Source organism: Poromitra crassiceps, assembly GCF_964638095.1.
Source record: "Poromitra crassiceps genome assembly, chromosome: 8".
In the NCBI taxonomy this organism is placed as follows: Eukaryota; Metazoa; Chordata; class Actinopteri; order Beryciformes; family Melamphaidae; genus Poromitra; species Poromitra crassiceps.
The window spans coordinates 54,480,792-54,494,729 of NC_139629.1; positions in this window are offsets into that span (position 1 = coordinate 54,480,792).

The window sequence follows — 13,938 nt, forward strand, 5'->3', positions numbered from 1 at the left end:
ATCGATTATACGATTAATCGGCCCACCCCTACTATAGATGACAATAACAAAGGAAAATAATAACATTTAGAATTTTGGATTGTTTACACTGACTTCAAGGCGGTTTAAATTATTTTTCAGGATAGTTCCGGAGCGGCGATGTCATTCTGCTGCTGCTGTTGTTTTGGTGAAAGTAATGCAAAAGTAGTCTAATAAGTAACGAGTTACTCTACACATACAGTAATATTGTAAAGTATCGTATTACTTTCAAATGAAAGTAACCAGTAATATGTAGTATATTACATTTTGCAAGTAACCTGCCCAACACTGGTGATTATAGACATGGAAAAAGTGTTAAAAAGGTCAAAACATACATTAAATGTAGCTATTAGTTATAAAATGCAAGACATGACTAATAAATCATATGAAGTGACAAGAAAAACTGTCACAGCACATGATAGTCTCACACCATGAAGTTCCATCCACCTTGCATAACATTGTGCCTTGTGGTTAAACGCTAGCATGCTAACAACACAGCCAGAGGAGGTTTTTCCAGTGAGGCATAGGAGGATGGTCCTCCTCTATTAGATTGGGGATTTTCAAATGTCTTTTTTCTTATGTGCAGACGCTCATTTTTTCATTCATTATATTCTTAAAATGCTTCAACAACAGTGACCTGTAGGGCACTGATGGAAAGGAGAGCTCCTTGCAGACGAGTCACTCTGGCCCTGGTCCCAGCCTGGAGTAGTTAAAAAAACATTCGCCCTGTGGGCGTTTATTTATTTGGTAATTTATCTAATGAAAAAATATGATTGGTTGAAAAACACTTCTCTCTCATCTCTCTGATGTGTTTTCCAACTAATCAGATTGAGCTGGAGCGGAACACGCCCTTAGCCTGGTGAAACCAGGTGAAAGCTAATTGGTTGTTGGTTGGATAGATTGCTAAGATTGACATTGTATCGTCCACTGGTCTCTCACGCTGAATCAAGTAGGAAGTGAAATCCACTTTGCTGTGATGACCCATGTGATGACCTGACAGGAATGATTTACGACATTTACTGACGACAGTAGCAGCATATTATATTTCCCCCTTATTTTTATTTACTTTTTATCAATCAGTAAGTGTTCACAAGTCAGACAGTCGTTGCATTGGATTACGACCCAAAGCGAGTTTCGAGTTGCGGGAGCCTTGCGCTGCGGTGCGCGATACTGGGATATTTGCAATGTCAGAAAACTGGAATATTTGCAAGGTCTCAGCTGCAGCGGTTCCACTACAGACGGCATGGATATACAAGTAAGTCAATTGATTTCAAGTTATCCGGGCCTTCTATTAAATTCGGCGTGGAAATGGTTCACCGAGCAGCGCTATTTTTGTCGTATTGAAGTTTAATGCTGTAATTTTTTATAATAAAACCCGCAACCTTAAATTCCCACATTTTTTAACTGAATTTGGCCTGTAAATCGATGGCTGACAGCGAGCTCATTTTTAAAGTGTGAGTGGTGATCTTTATACCATATGAAAGTAGAAGAAATAAGGAATCGATTGGGACGAAGCATGTCAACCTAGCATGTCGGGAAGGGGGGGGTAAATAACGCTCCAAAGTTGATGAATTGGAATGTAACTAAACAAGTATGTTGATATAGTGCAGGGGAAGGCACACTCTCGTTCCAGATGCAATAAAGTGTAATTTAACGCTATTTGACAACAGTTTCGGCCATAGACTTTGTCAAGTATCATACAAACAGTGCAAGACAACCATTATAAAGACAGGTGGGCTGATTGAATGGACAACACCTGTCTTGTGAAAGCACACCTGAGTGTGATTACAATGACATCATAGGATCAGTCATGCAGTAATAGGCTAAATTTTCGGTACTGGCACAGATTAATCAAAACATTGATGTCACAGGTAGGCTGTAGGCTATACCATAATATATCATGAATCTATGTGAATAAATAGATTTATATAAATAGTAATCACAGCCTAATGCATAGAAATAAATCCTGAAACCTTCTCACAACAGTTCTAGCCTAACGGCGGGTTCACACACACGCCTAGAGCGACGCTTTAAGCAACGCTTTAAGCTAAGCCTAGGCATATAGGCATTGCTTAATGCATGCTAGGCGCCTATTTGCGTTCACACAGGACGCCACACTGAAGCCCCGCCCTGCGCTACACTGATCACATGAGCAGTGGTTTTTTACACTTTTCAGATCTGATTTATAGCATGGGTGAGTAACATAAACCTCTTTTTTATTGTAATGTGCAAGTGACGATGTCTGTCTATTTCCTGGCCGGGTGTAACGTCGATTTCTACTACCCGTCGAGAACTGCTACTTTGTGATTCTGCGCGTGGGCAAAGCCGATTTTCCAAGTTTCATCGCCACGCCCATAATTTCTTGAAACCCTTCAGTCCACGCTGTTGTTAACGGTGAGTTAACATATACATATATATATACAGGCCAGCAGAGATAATTTTAGAGATAACAAGGTTGCAAGATAATTTAAACACAGACGTCATGTGATAATGTCGCCTGTTGCAACAATAAAATCTCCTGGACTTCAAATAATCACAACAACCAATAGAGTTACGGTACAAAAATATACAATGTTTTATTCAACAGATAAAATACAAAAATAAATCTATCGTAGTCAATTATCAGATCACATAGGCACTTGCAATTTCAAATATCTATGTTAGCTTTCCTGGTCGATTTAGGCCCTCCGAGGACGTGTGTCATGAACAGATCTCACACAGCACAGCACACAGATTCCCAGCAACAGGAATTAACATTTCACACTCCACTGCAAAGACAGACATTTCATCTGGATACCACTGCAAACCAATATATTACGGCAGACACACTGCATAAGAATATTATTTCACCCTGTTATATTATGGCAGGCAACTGCAAAAGGCCACTTCAAACAGCACAGCAAACTGGACACAGCATTAACAGAGGGGCGATCTTAGGACGGGCAATCCCATAGATATTGAGTTACAGTGTAACGTGACCGACAATGAGCACGAGCTACATTAGCAGCGTTGAGCAGAAGGGGAAAATAAACGAACAACGAAAAGAGAAAGAAAGATTTAAAATGTCCGTCCCAACTCACGACGTTCACTCTGTTCCTTCGGTGAGTTGGGATAATAGGAACGGTAAGAGTACTTATCAGAGCCTAGTAGGCAGGCTGAGTATCGCCCCGACAATGGACCCCAGCTCAGCAGGCTGGAACAACGGCGGGCAGATGGGACAGGCCCGGGCGCGATGGCGGCGGGGGTCGAGGCGGAGAACGTCCACACGGCCACAGATAACAGGCGGGCGGCGGGCGGCCAACAAGCAGGCAGCAGGCAGACAGAGGACGGCAAGCAGGTAGGGATCCGGCAATCTGGCGAGGACCGTCGGCAACACCAGCGTAGATCGGAGTCACTTTAAAAACACAGAGCAGGCACACTCAGCAACGGGTTGTGCCTATGACACGCCACACACTCACTGAGGAATAGGTCAGACCGTCCCTTTGTTGCGGGATTAGCGAGCGTTGTGTATGGGTGTCGGGTCGTCTCGTAGAGCAGCACAGCAGTCTCAGCGCAGCAGTAGATCGGCGTCGATCTGGTCCGGCCGGCTCCTCACGTTCACTAAGAGACACAGAGGAGGAGCACTCAGTAACACAGTTGCGTCCAAGACACGCCACACACTCACTGAGAATAGGTCAGACCGTCCCTTTGTGGCGGGCTTAGCGAGCGTTGTGTGTGGGTTTCGTCCCGATGCGGCCAGCTCCTCCAGTCTGCTCTCCCCGTCGTCCCTTTCTTCCTGGGTTCTGTCTTCCCCGTGGATGGTCGGCGTCCTCCTTATAAGGGCAGGCTGATCACTCGCTTCCCGGGGCAGAGGGCGGATCACCTGAGAATCACGTCAGTGAGAGAATACAGTGCCCCCCTGGACAATAATATACACCACACACCAAACAAATGTTTCTGGCTGCAGGAGCCCAATCTCAGAGTCATAAACCACAGTTCCACTCGCGACATTTTCCCCCAGGTTTGTGGGTGGTCGTCCCGGACACCAATCTACCGATAGCGACTCGGTGGTATCCCAATGTTATCACGCTGGGATCGGCGGGGTTGGGACTCTGGTGATGGATGGTTGGCCCCTTCCCTCTGATCACCCCCCATGTCCCACTCCAGCACCCCCGCATCAGGCATGTTACCTGGGCAAACCAACTCGGTGCGCATTTCAGAGGAGGGCTCAGGAAGGTGCAAACCAACAGGACTATTGGGCGGAACTACAGGAGAAGGGGGACTAATGGGCGCAAGGGCAATGTCAATAGGCACCTCGACAGTGGCTGGGCCACGGTCAGCAAAGTCAAAAGGGGCAGGGGTGTTAAAAGCAGGGAGGCCAAATGGAGCTGTAGGCAAGCTGGGAGGCAGTTTGAGACCAGCCGTAGACGTCTGCTGTGGAAACTTAATGTGGATTCCCGGTATAGGAAAAGACGGGGCGGGTGCGACTGGCTCGGGGTGCTCTATCTGTTCCTCCGGAGCCGTAGGTTCAGCCATCAAATCACAGGGACGGATGTTATTACGATGTAGTGTACGAGTGGGCCCCTCTTTACCCTCTGGGCGAATAACATAGACCGGCTGCTCCGGCCTTGGTTGAGACACCACCACAAAGGGGGAGGGCACCCACCTCGGAGCCAGTTTACCTTGGGCCCGTCTCCGAAAATTCCTCAGTAAGACTCGCTCTCCAGGCAGGAGGGGCAAGTCCTTGGCTGACCGGTTGTACCTCTGCTGGTCCCACGTCTGACGACGCTCTACGTTAGCCTGGACTCGAGTGTAAGCATCCAACAGCATACGGTGGTGCTGGTATGCCCATCCCTCCAAGGCCTCCCTCGGCTGCGGCGGGCTGACATCATGCAGCAGGTCCACTGGCAAACGAGCATGTCGTCCGAAAACCACGAAATGGGGGGTCATGCCTGTACTAGAATGGACAGAGTTATTATACGCCTGCAGCAAGGCAGGAAGCTTGACGTGCCATTGGCTCTGACTGCTCACCTCCAGGGAACCCAGCAACCCCAGAAGGGTCTGATTAAAGCGTTCACAAGACCCATTACCTTGAGGGTGGTAGGGGGTAGTCCGGGTCTTCTTACAGCCATACGTCTCACATAGTTGTCGCATGAGGGAGGACTCAAACGCGGCACCCTGATCTGTCAGGATGCGTTCAGGACACCCAAACGGCTGAATCAGTGCTGTCGTCAGGGCCTTCACGGTAGTCACGGCGGTCTGGTCACGGGTCGGCACTGCCAAAGCATAGCGAGAAAACAGATCAGTTATCACTAGAATGTAGGGGAATGAATCAGCGGGCCGGCCCAGGGAGAGATAATCTAATCCCACTACTTCAAACGGGTAGCTACACTTAATTGAGTGTAGTGGGGCTCGAAACTTGGGCCCAGCTTTACTCACCACGCAGGTAGAGCATGCAGATGTCCATATTTTTATGTCTTTGGTCATACCTAGCCAGAAAAATCTTCGTCGCAGAACAGACAAAACCTTCTCTGCCCCAGCATGGCCCAGGGCTTGGTGATAGGCTCTCCAGACTTCCTGTGAATGAGACTGTGGGAGGACAAGTTGCTCGCCCAGTATCCCCGTATCTGGCTCCTTCAGCTGTCTGACCAAAACCCCGCCCACCAGCCGCAGATGATCCCATTCATTTAACAGCTGCCGCAGCTGACGAGAGACGGAGGACTTGACGTCGAGAGTTGGCTGCTCACCTGTCTGGACCCAAGAGCTTAGCAGACTGAGATCTGGGTCTTGGCGCTGCCATACTCTGCCCTCATTGTCCAACTGGCCAAGTGAGTCCCCCTCTGGAGCCCCGGGGTCGTTGCACTGCTCTCCGGTAGTCTGCTGGACTTTAGCAGCCACTACTTCTGGGTTCCTGGACAATAAATCAGCATTGCGGTTACTGGTACCAGGGCGATATTTAATGTCAAAAGTATAATTGGCAAGCTGGGCTGCCCAGCGTTGCTCAACAGCCCCCAATTTAGCAGTGTCCAAATGAACGAGGGGATTATTATCAGTGTACACCGTGAAAGTAGCCCCCCAGAGATAGTCCTTAAACTTCTCAGTCACTGCCCATTTGAGCCCCAGAAATTCTAATTTAAACGAGCTATAGTTTTGATCGTTTCGTTCTGTCGGGATAAGACTGCGGCTACCATAAGCGATGACACGCTCCTGGCCATGCTGCTCTTGAGACAGCACAGCACCCAGACCCTCCAGACTGGCATCCACATACAGTCTGAATGGCTGGGTGAAGTCGGCATAGGCCAGGATCGGGGCGTTAAGGAGTGAGTGCTTCAATTGCTCAAATGCAGTGTCACATTCGGGGAGCCAGGTGACTGGGGCCGTACTGTTACCGCTGGTACCATGCGTAAGATGATTTAATGGAATAGCAATTTTTGAAAAGCCTTTTATAAACCTCCGATAATAACCGGCAAAACCCAAAAAAGACTTAACTTCCCTTACGGTGCGGGGGATGGGCCAATTCTGGACGGCAGAGGTTTTACTGGGGTCAGTAGCAATGCCCTCCCCACTAACGACATGTCCAAGATATATCACTTGCCGCTTAAAGAACTGGCACTTCTTCGGCTGTAGTTTGAGACCATGACTGTGAAGGCGCTGAAAGACTTGTTCCAAGTGGTGAAGGTGAGTCTCGAAGTCTGAGGAATAGATAATCACATCATCCAGGTAGATCAATAAATGATCGTGTACCTTATCGCCCAGGCAGCGCTGCATCAGTCTTTGGAAAGTCGCTGGAGCATTACATAATCCAAAGGGCATCCTTGTGAACTCATACAGGCCCACCGGTGTGGTAAACGCCGTCTTCTCCCGGTCAGCGGGGGCCACCTCGACCTGCCAGTAGCCGCAGGCCAAATCCAAGGTAGAATACCACTCCGCCCGTTGCAGCCCTGTCAAGGACTCTTCTATCCTGGGTAAAGGAAAAGAGTCTTTATGAGTTACAGCATTCAATCTGCGATAATCGACACAAAATCTCCATGTTCCATCTTTTTTCTTGACCAGAACCACTGGAGCCGCCCAAGGGCTCGAACTCTCCTGCACCACTCCATTTGCCAACATACCTTGTAGTAGGCTACGCAGTTCTGAGTATAAAGTGGGAGGCACCGGCCGGTACCTCTCTCTGCTGGGTGGTGCAGCTCCAGTGTGGATCCGATGCTGCACGAGCCCTGTACAGCCAAAATCCTCTTCATCAGCCGAGAAAACATTTCGCCACCTTGACAACATAGCAGAGAAACCATTGGATTGCTCCATTGTAAGTCCCTCACACTTGGGCTCCCAAGGCGGCAGATCAGCGTGCGCCTCCGTCTGCACTGACCGCACATTCACCTCCACCACATCGGGAGCGGTGTGGTCCAGAGTCAATTCTGTTTTTCTGTCAACATCCCCGGGGTCGATCGGGGTCACCATGGCAAGCGCCCGCCTGGAGGGGAGGTACACAGGAAAGGGGTTGGGGTTACAGATACGTAAGGGGACCTTACCCCCTTGGACTAGGCTCAGTGTCCGCGCCACCCGCCAATCACACCCCTCCCGATGGGAATCCGTGGAAAGGTTCTCCACTAGTACAGGGCCCGCCGTAGAAGCCACGGATGGAGAGACGTGGGCCCAGATGATCATCTCTGTAGCAGCAGGTACAGTGATGGAGACTCTACGGGGCAGTTTTGCGGTGCCGGGGGCTGGGTCCGGGGACCCCTCTGCCTGGGCCCCCCTGCAGACGGCGAACGCCTTGGCCCACGCCTTCTGGACCGCCTTAGGCCACGTAGAGGTGAATGCTGCTACACCTGGATGATCACTGTGGGAGACACACTGCCAAACTTCGGAGATCACGTTCATTCCAAGCAGACCATGTCTGGTGCTCATGCAATCGTCTTTTACAATCAATACTCCCTTCTTAATTACCTCAAGGCCTCCCGTCGCAAAATCCAAAACTGCATAGCCTATGTAGGGAATTTGGAGGCCGTTTGCTGCCTTGAGGGTGAGCCAGGGCACCTCAGCGGGGTCCCTCATCCGGTTCTCGCCAAAACAGCGCTGGAAAAGGGAATGACTCAACAAGGTTACTTGGGAGCCAGTGTCTAAAACGAATGGAATCTTGACTCCACTCACCATCATCTCCACTTCCGGACACTGGCCAACAAAAGAGGGCTTATCTGGGACACCTGGAGTCTCCCTACTACCGGTCACTCGCCCTGCAGCGACCGGCGAGCTGGAAAACCCGCGGCGTTGGGTCGTCGTCGAGGGCAGTAGCGTTGTATGTGCCCCGCTTCACCACAGTCCCGACAGATGGGGCGGCCCTGCTCGTCCCACTGGAAGGGCTGCGCACCCCTAGTGGCTGATTGTCTAGGCTGGAACACTAGACTTGCCTGCGGAGTGGGGGCTGGGGCTGGCAGCATGGCTGGCAGTTGGGCACAGATCTCTTGCACAATTGTTTTTCCTAGTAGTGTCACTTGGTCCTTCACCTCCTGTTTTAGCTCGGCCCTTAGCGTCTCCTTCAGCTGTTGCCAGTCAGGGGGTGCCATCGCCTCCTGGGGGACCTGGCTAGCTGGTGGCGCCATGTAGGATCGGCAGGCCCATGCTTCCTTACGGTTTACCTCCCTCTCCAGGGCCTTAGCCTCCGTGCACAGACTGTCAAAGGCGGCATCTGAGGACCGGCGTAGGTATCGTTCCAGTTCTAGTTTAAGTATCCCATCCCGTAGGCCTTTGGTGAACTGTGCCTTTAAGACCTCATCCTTCGGTCCTGCGTTGCCTGGGTCGTTCCTCTGCCACCTGGAAAATAACTCAGACAGACGGAGAATGAACGTGTCTACCCCCTCCCCCATCTCTTGTTTGCAGTCAAAGAATTCAGACCTCAAACCCGCTGGGGTTTTTCGGTCTCCATAAAGTCTCGTCAGTTCTTCCAGAATAGTCACTTGTGATTGCCTTCTAGTAGGGGACAGCAACATCATTTGTCTATGAGCTCGCCCCTCTACTGCATCCAGCACGAAATCCACTGACTGTTGGGAGCTGAGGCCTTGTGCCCTCAGATATGAATCTACTTTGGCCCGCCATGTGCTAAATTCAACTCCTACCCCTTCTCCTGTGAATTTTGGTACCCATGATGCACTCATGAACCAAGGCATCATCACTGCATTCATCGTTTGTCCGCCACTATTATTTGTTTCACTAGTTTCTGCTTCACCGAGTTGGCTAGGCCCACTCTGGGATTGCCCGTCTGTCGACATTGTTGTGATTTTTTGAAAGTCCAGTCCTGCCGACTAACGCCAAAAAGTGTCGCCTGTTGCAACAATAAAATCTCCTGGACTTCAAATAATCACAACAACCAATAGAGTTACGGTACAAAAATATACAATGTTTTATTCAACAGATAAAATACAAAAATAAATCTATCGTAGTCAATTATCAGATCACATAGGCACTTGCAATTTCAAATATCTATGTTAGCTTTCCTGGTCGATTTAGGCCCTCCGAGGACGTGTGTCATGAACAGATCTCACACAGCACAGCACACAGATTCCCAGCAACAGGAATTAACATTTCACACTCCACTGCAAAGACAGACATTTCATCTGGATACCACTGCAAACCAATATATTACGGCAGACACACTGCATAAGAATATTATTTCACCCTGTTATATTATGGCAGGCAACTGCAAAAGGCCACTTCAAACAGCACAGCAAACTGGACACAGCATTAACAGAGGGGCGATCTTAGGACGGGCAATCCCATAGATATTGAGTTACAGTGTAACGTGACCGACAATGAGCACGAGCTACATTAGCAGCGTTGAGCAGAAGGGGAAAATAAACGAACAACGAAAAGAGAAAGAAAGATTTAAAATGTCCGTCCCAACTCACGACGTTCACTCTGTTCCTTCGGTGAGTTGGGATAATAGGAACGGTAAGAGTACTTATCAGAGCCTAGTAGGCAGGCTGAGTATCGCCCCGACAATGGACCCCAGCTCAGCAGGCTGGAACAACGGCGGGCAGATGGGACAGGCCCGGGCGCGATGGCGGCGGGGGTCGAGGCGGAGAACGTCCACACGGCCACAGATAACAGGCGGGCGGCGGGCGGCCAACAAGCAGGCAGCAGGCAGACAGAGGACGGCAAGCAGGTAGGGATCCGGCAATCTGGCGAGGACCGTCGGCAACACCAGCGTAGATCGGAGTCACTTTAAAAACACAGAGCAGGCACACTCAGCAACGGGTTGTGCCTATGACACGCCACACACTCACTGAGGAATAGGTCAGACCGTCCCTTTGTTGCGGGATTAGCGAGCGTTGTGTATGGGTGTCGGGTCGTCTCGTAGAGCAGCACAGCAGTCTCAGCGCAGCAGTAGATCGGCGTCGATCTGGTCCGGCCGGCTCCTCACGTTCACTAAGAGACACAGAGGAGGAGCACTCAGTAACACAGTTGCGTCCAAGACCCGCCACACACTCACTGAGAATAGGTCAGACCGTCCCTTTGTGGCGGGCTTAGCGAGCGTTGTGTGTGGGTTTCGTCCCGATGCGGCCAGCTCCTCCAGTCTGCTCTCCCCGTCGTCCCTTTCTTCCTGGGTTCTGTCTTCCCCGTGGATGGTCGGCGTCCTCCTTATAAGGGCAGGCTGATCACTCGCTTCCCGGGGCAGAGGGCGGATCACCTGAGAATCACGTCAGTGAGAGAATACAGTGCCCCCCTGGACAATAATATACACCACACACCAAACAAATGTTTCTGGCTGCAGGAGCCCAATCTCAGAGTCATAAACCACAGTTCCACTCGCGACAATAATACTAGTCCCGTGCGAATCGACATGTCAGTGATTTGGATTTTTTGATAGGGTAGCGCGAATCGATAGACAGACCCTATCGGTTTATGCGGCGGTAGCATTTTTCGACAAAGCAGCAAAAATCGACGTTACACCGGCTGTAATTGTTATTTTCCCTCGGGTAATCATGTGACTATGAGTCATCAACACCATGAGTGATACATGCATTGAGACAGGGGGGGTATATATACATCTGACAGAAAAGACGTTAATAGAGGAACACATGAAGGACAGCTCTCCTACTATGCACTCGTTAATTCGCGCTCCACCCTCCCTTTTGGGCAAACTCGGTAGAAAATATGGCCCAAGTCCGTCAGAAACAACAGCCAGCTTGACAGTTCAGCGTGCCTAGACGCTGAAAAATAGAACAGACGCCTAAACGATAAATGCAGCGCAGCGCGAGCGTGGCTTCAGCGCAGCGTGGCAGCGGTATGTGTGAACGCTCTCATCTGTTAACAAGGACGCCTAAATTTTAGGCGTTGCTTTGGCGTTGCTTAAAGCGTCGCTCTAGGCGTGTGTGTGAACGTGCCATAAGCCAGTGGTTTTCAAAGTGGGGTCCCCAGCAAAAAGGGGGGATAATCTATTTTCACTATAATTCCATGCCATCCATAAGTAACACAATCTAAGATAGTGTGGAAGTGAGTAACTAGGCTAATTATAACCATAACAGCACAAATAATTGACAAAAATCTCGAAATAAATATACAGTATTTACTCTGAGAAATGAAATAATGAGAAAAGGAACAATTATTGATGGTTAAAACTGAATAATGACATCACAACAGTCTAATCCTAATGCTAATTTAAAATGAGATTTGGGCGTTTTGGGCAAAAGAGAAAAAAAAATGCCCAAATTTTTTTTGGCGGCCAAGCTACCTCTAATTTTTATGTAAAAAAGCATCACACCAAAAGACACTGAAACATAACTGAAGTGGCAGTGCCAAAAAGATTGTATTTATTGAAGAAACATGAGAAAAGACAAGAGACATGTAGGCTACTCCTTCCATGTAGGCTACTCCTGAGATATTTACTGTAGGCTACTGCCTAGTTGAAAAAGGACCTCTCATCCCAACGGGTATCCAAACAATTTACCATTTAAATATCAGTCACACCATATGATTTTCATTTCTGGGACAATCAGAAATCTGATCAGAAATGACTCAAAATAGGCTATTATGCCTGGACTTTGAAAAGAGCAGACTCACAAATGGACTGTTATCATTCTGTAGCTACTTTGTTGAGGAGAATTCCATTTATTTTTCTTAGTTTTACTCAAGTTTAAACTTTGTGGAAAAGTGCTGGGGACACAATTGTCACACCATATGAGATTTTTCATGTTTGGTTGAAAATGGTGAAAAAGTCACATTTTTGACTCCCGGCAAACCAAGGAGGGTGATGTGAAAAATAATGACGTTTTTGCAGTCTGCTGTGGCTCGAGAATTTAAGAGGGATGATGCCGACATCTAGTGGTGGTTTTGTGAAATTGTAGGCAGCTAAAGGCAAGGCAAGGGAGCTAAAGCCACCACCTCACTGCTGTCTGGGGCGCTTCTATGAGAACTGAAGCACTTCATGAATCCAGACATCAACTTTTTGCCGACAAGCACACACGCACGCGCACGCACACACACACACAAACACACACACACACACACACACACACACACACACACACACACTCCTACTGTGCGTAGGCAGCAGGTGTGTTCTCACCAGGTTCTCACTGCGCCCCTCCCCCATCACCTCCCTCCCCCCGACCCCGCTCGCATTTCTTACCGCAAGGCATTCTGGGTATTGGGTGACGTGTGAAGCGCCCATTATGCAAACGTTCTTGTAACAACAAAGAGTAACGTTAGCACTAGCAGTAGCATAAAAAAAAAAAAAAAAAAAAAACTCTCGTAACGGACAAGCCCGTCTTTTATTGTCACACGAACACCACAATACATGCATGCGGCCACAACACACTCATGCTGACTGACGGTGGCCGGTGAAAAGTGTCCTCTGCATTTAACCCATCCAGGCATGTCCTCTCCTCCGGGGGGCAGGCCAGGAGCAGTGGCCGCTTTCTCGTACAGCGCCCGGGGACCAACTTCGGATGTTGTCGTCACTGGTCGGATGACGATGACGATCTGATCTTTTGCATGTTTTTAGTGGGGAGGTTATATACGGAGGAACCCCCTGGGGGAGCACGGGGAGAACATGCAAACTCCACACAGAGAGAAAGGCCCTTACGACGAGATACCCTACCTGGGCAGTAGGCACTGAAGATATGGAGGGGAACACAACCACAGCGCCCACAGTGTCCCAGGCGAGAATCGAACTCAGGACCCTCTGACTGTGAGGCGACAGCTCTACCACTGAGCCACCGTGCCCCTAGCCTATTTCCCATTTATAATACTTTAAGAAGTTTAATTTACAAACAGAAGACGTATGTGCTGACAATATTATCACGAATATATGAAGTGGAACCAGGGCTCCGTTGATCAGAGGAAGAAGACTCACTGGACTCAGATGAATGGTTTAGCTGTGAAGCTAACGTTAGCTGTGAAGCTATTTTAGCTTTGAAGGAAGTTTGTCAGTAAAGTTCAGGAGGAAAAGTTCCTGTCACTGTGTGAAAATTAAAATGTCTAAAGTCCAGAAGCTGAGAGCTGTGGTGAAGCAGCACCTAACTGCGGGTGATGAAGATAAACTGCTGGACGCTGTGCGGTTACACAGAGAAGCCTTGCCTCCAGACCTCCAGCAGCTGTTAGTTCCCGCTGAGCAGCAGGAGTGGAGCCCCAGTCTCGACCAGGAGGACCCAGAGCCCCCACACATTAAAGAGGAACCCCGGACCAGTCAGGAGGGAGAGCAGCTTCAGGAGGGACCAGAGCCCCCAGACATTAAAGAGGAACAGGAGGAACTCTGGATCAGTCAGGAGGGACCAGAGCCCCCACACCTTAAAGAGGAACAGGAGGGACTCTGGATCAGGAGGGAGGGAGAGCAGCTTCAGGAGAGACCAGAGCCAGACATTAAAGAGGAACAGGAGGAACTCTGGATCAGGAGGGAGGGAGAGCAGGTTCAGGAGGGACCAAAGCCCCCACACCTTAAAGAGG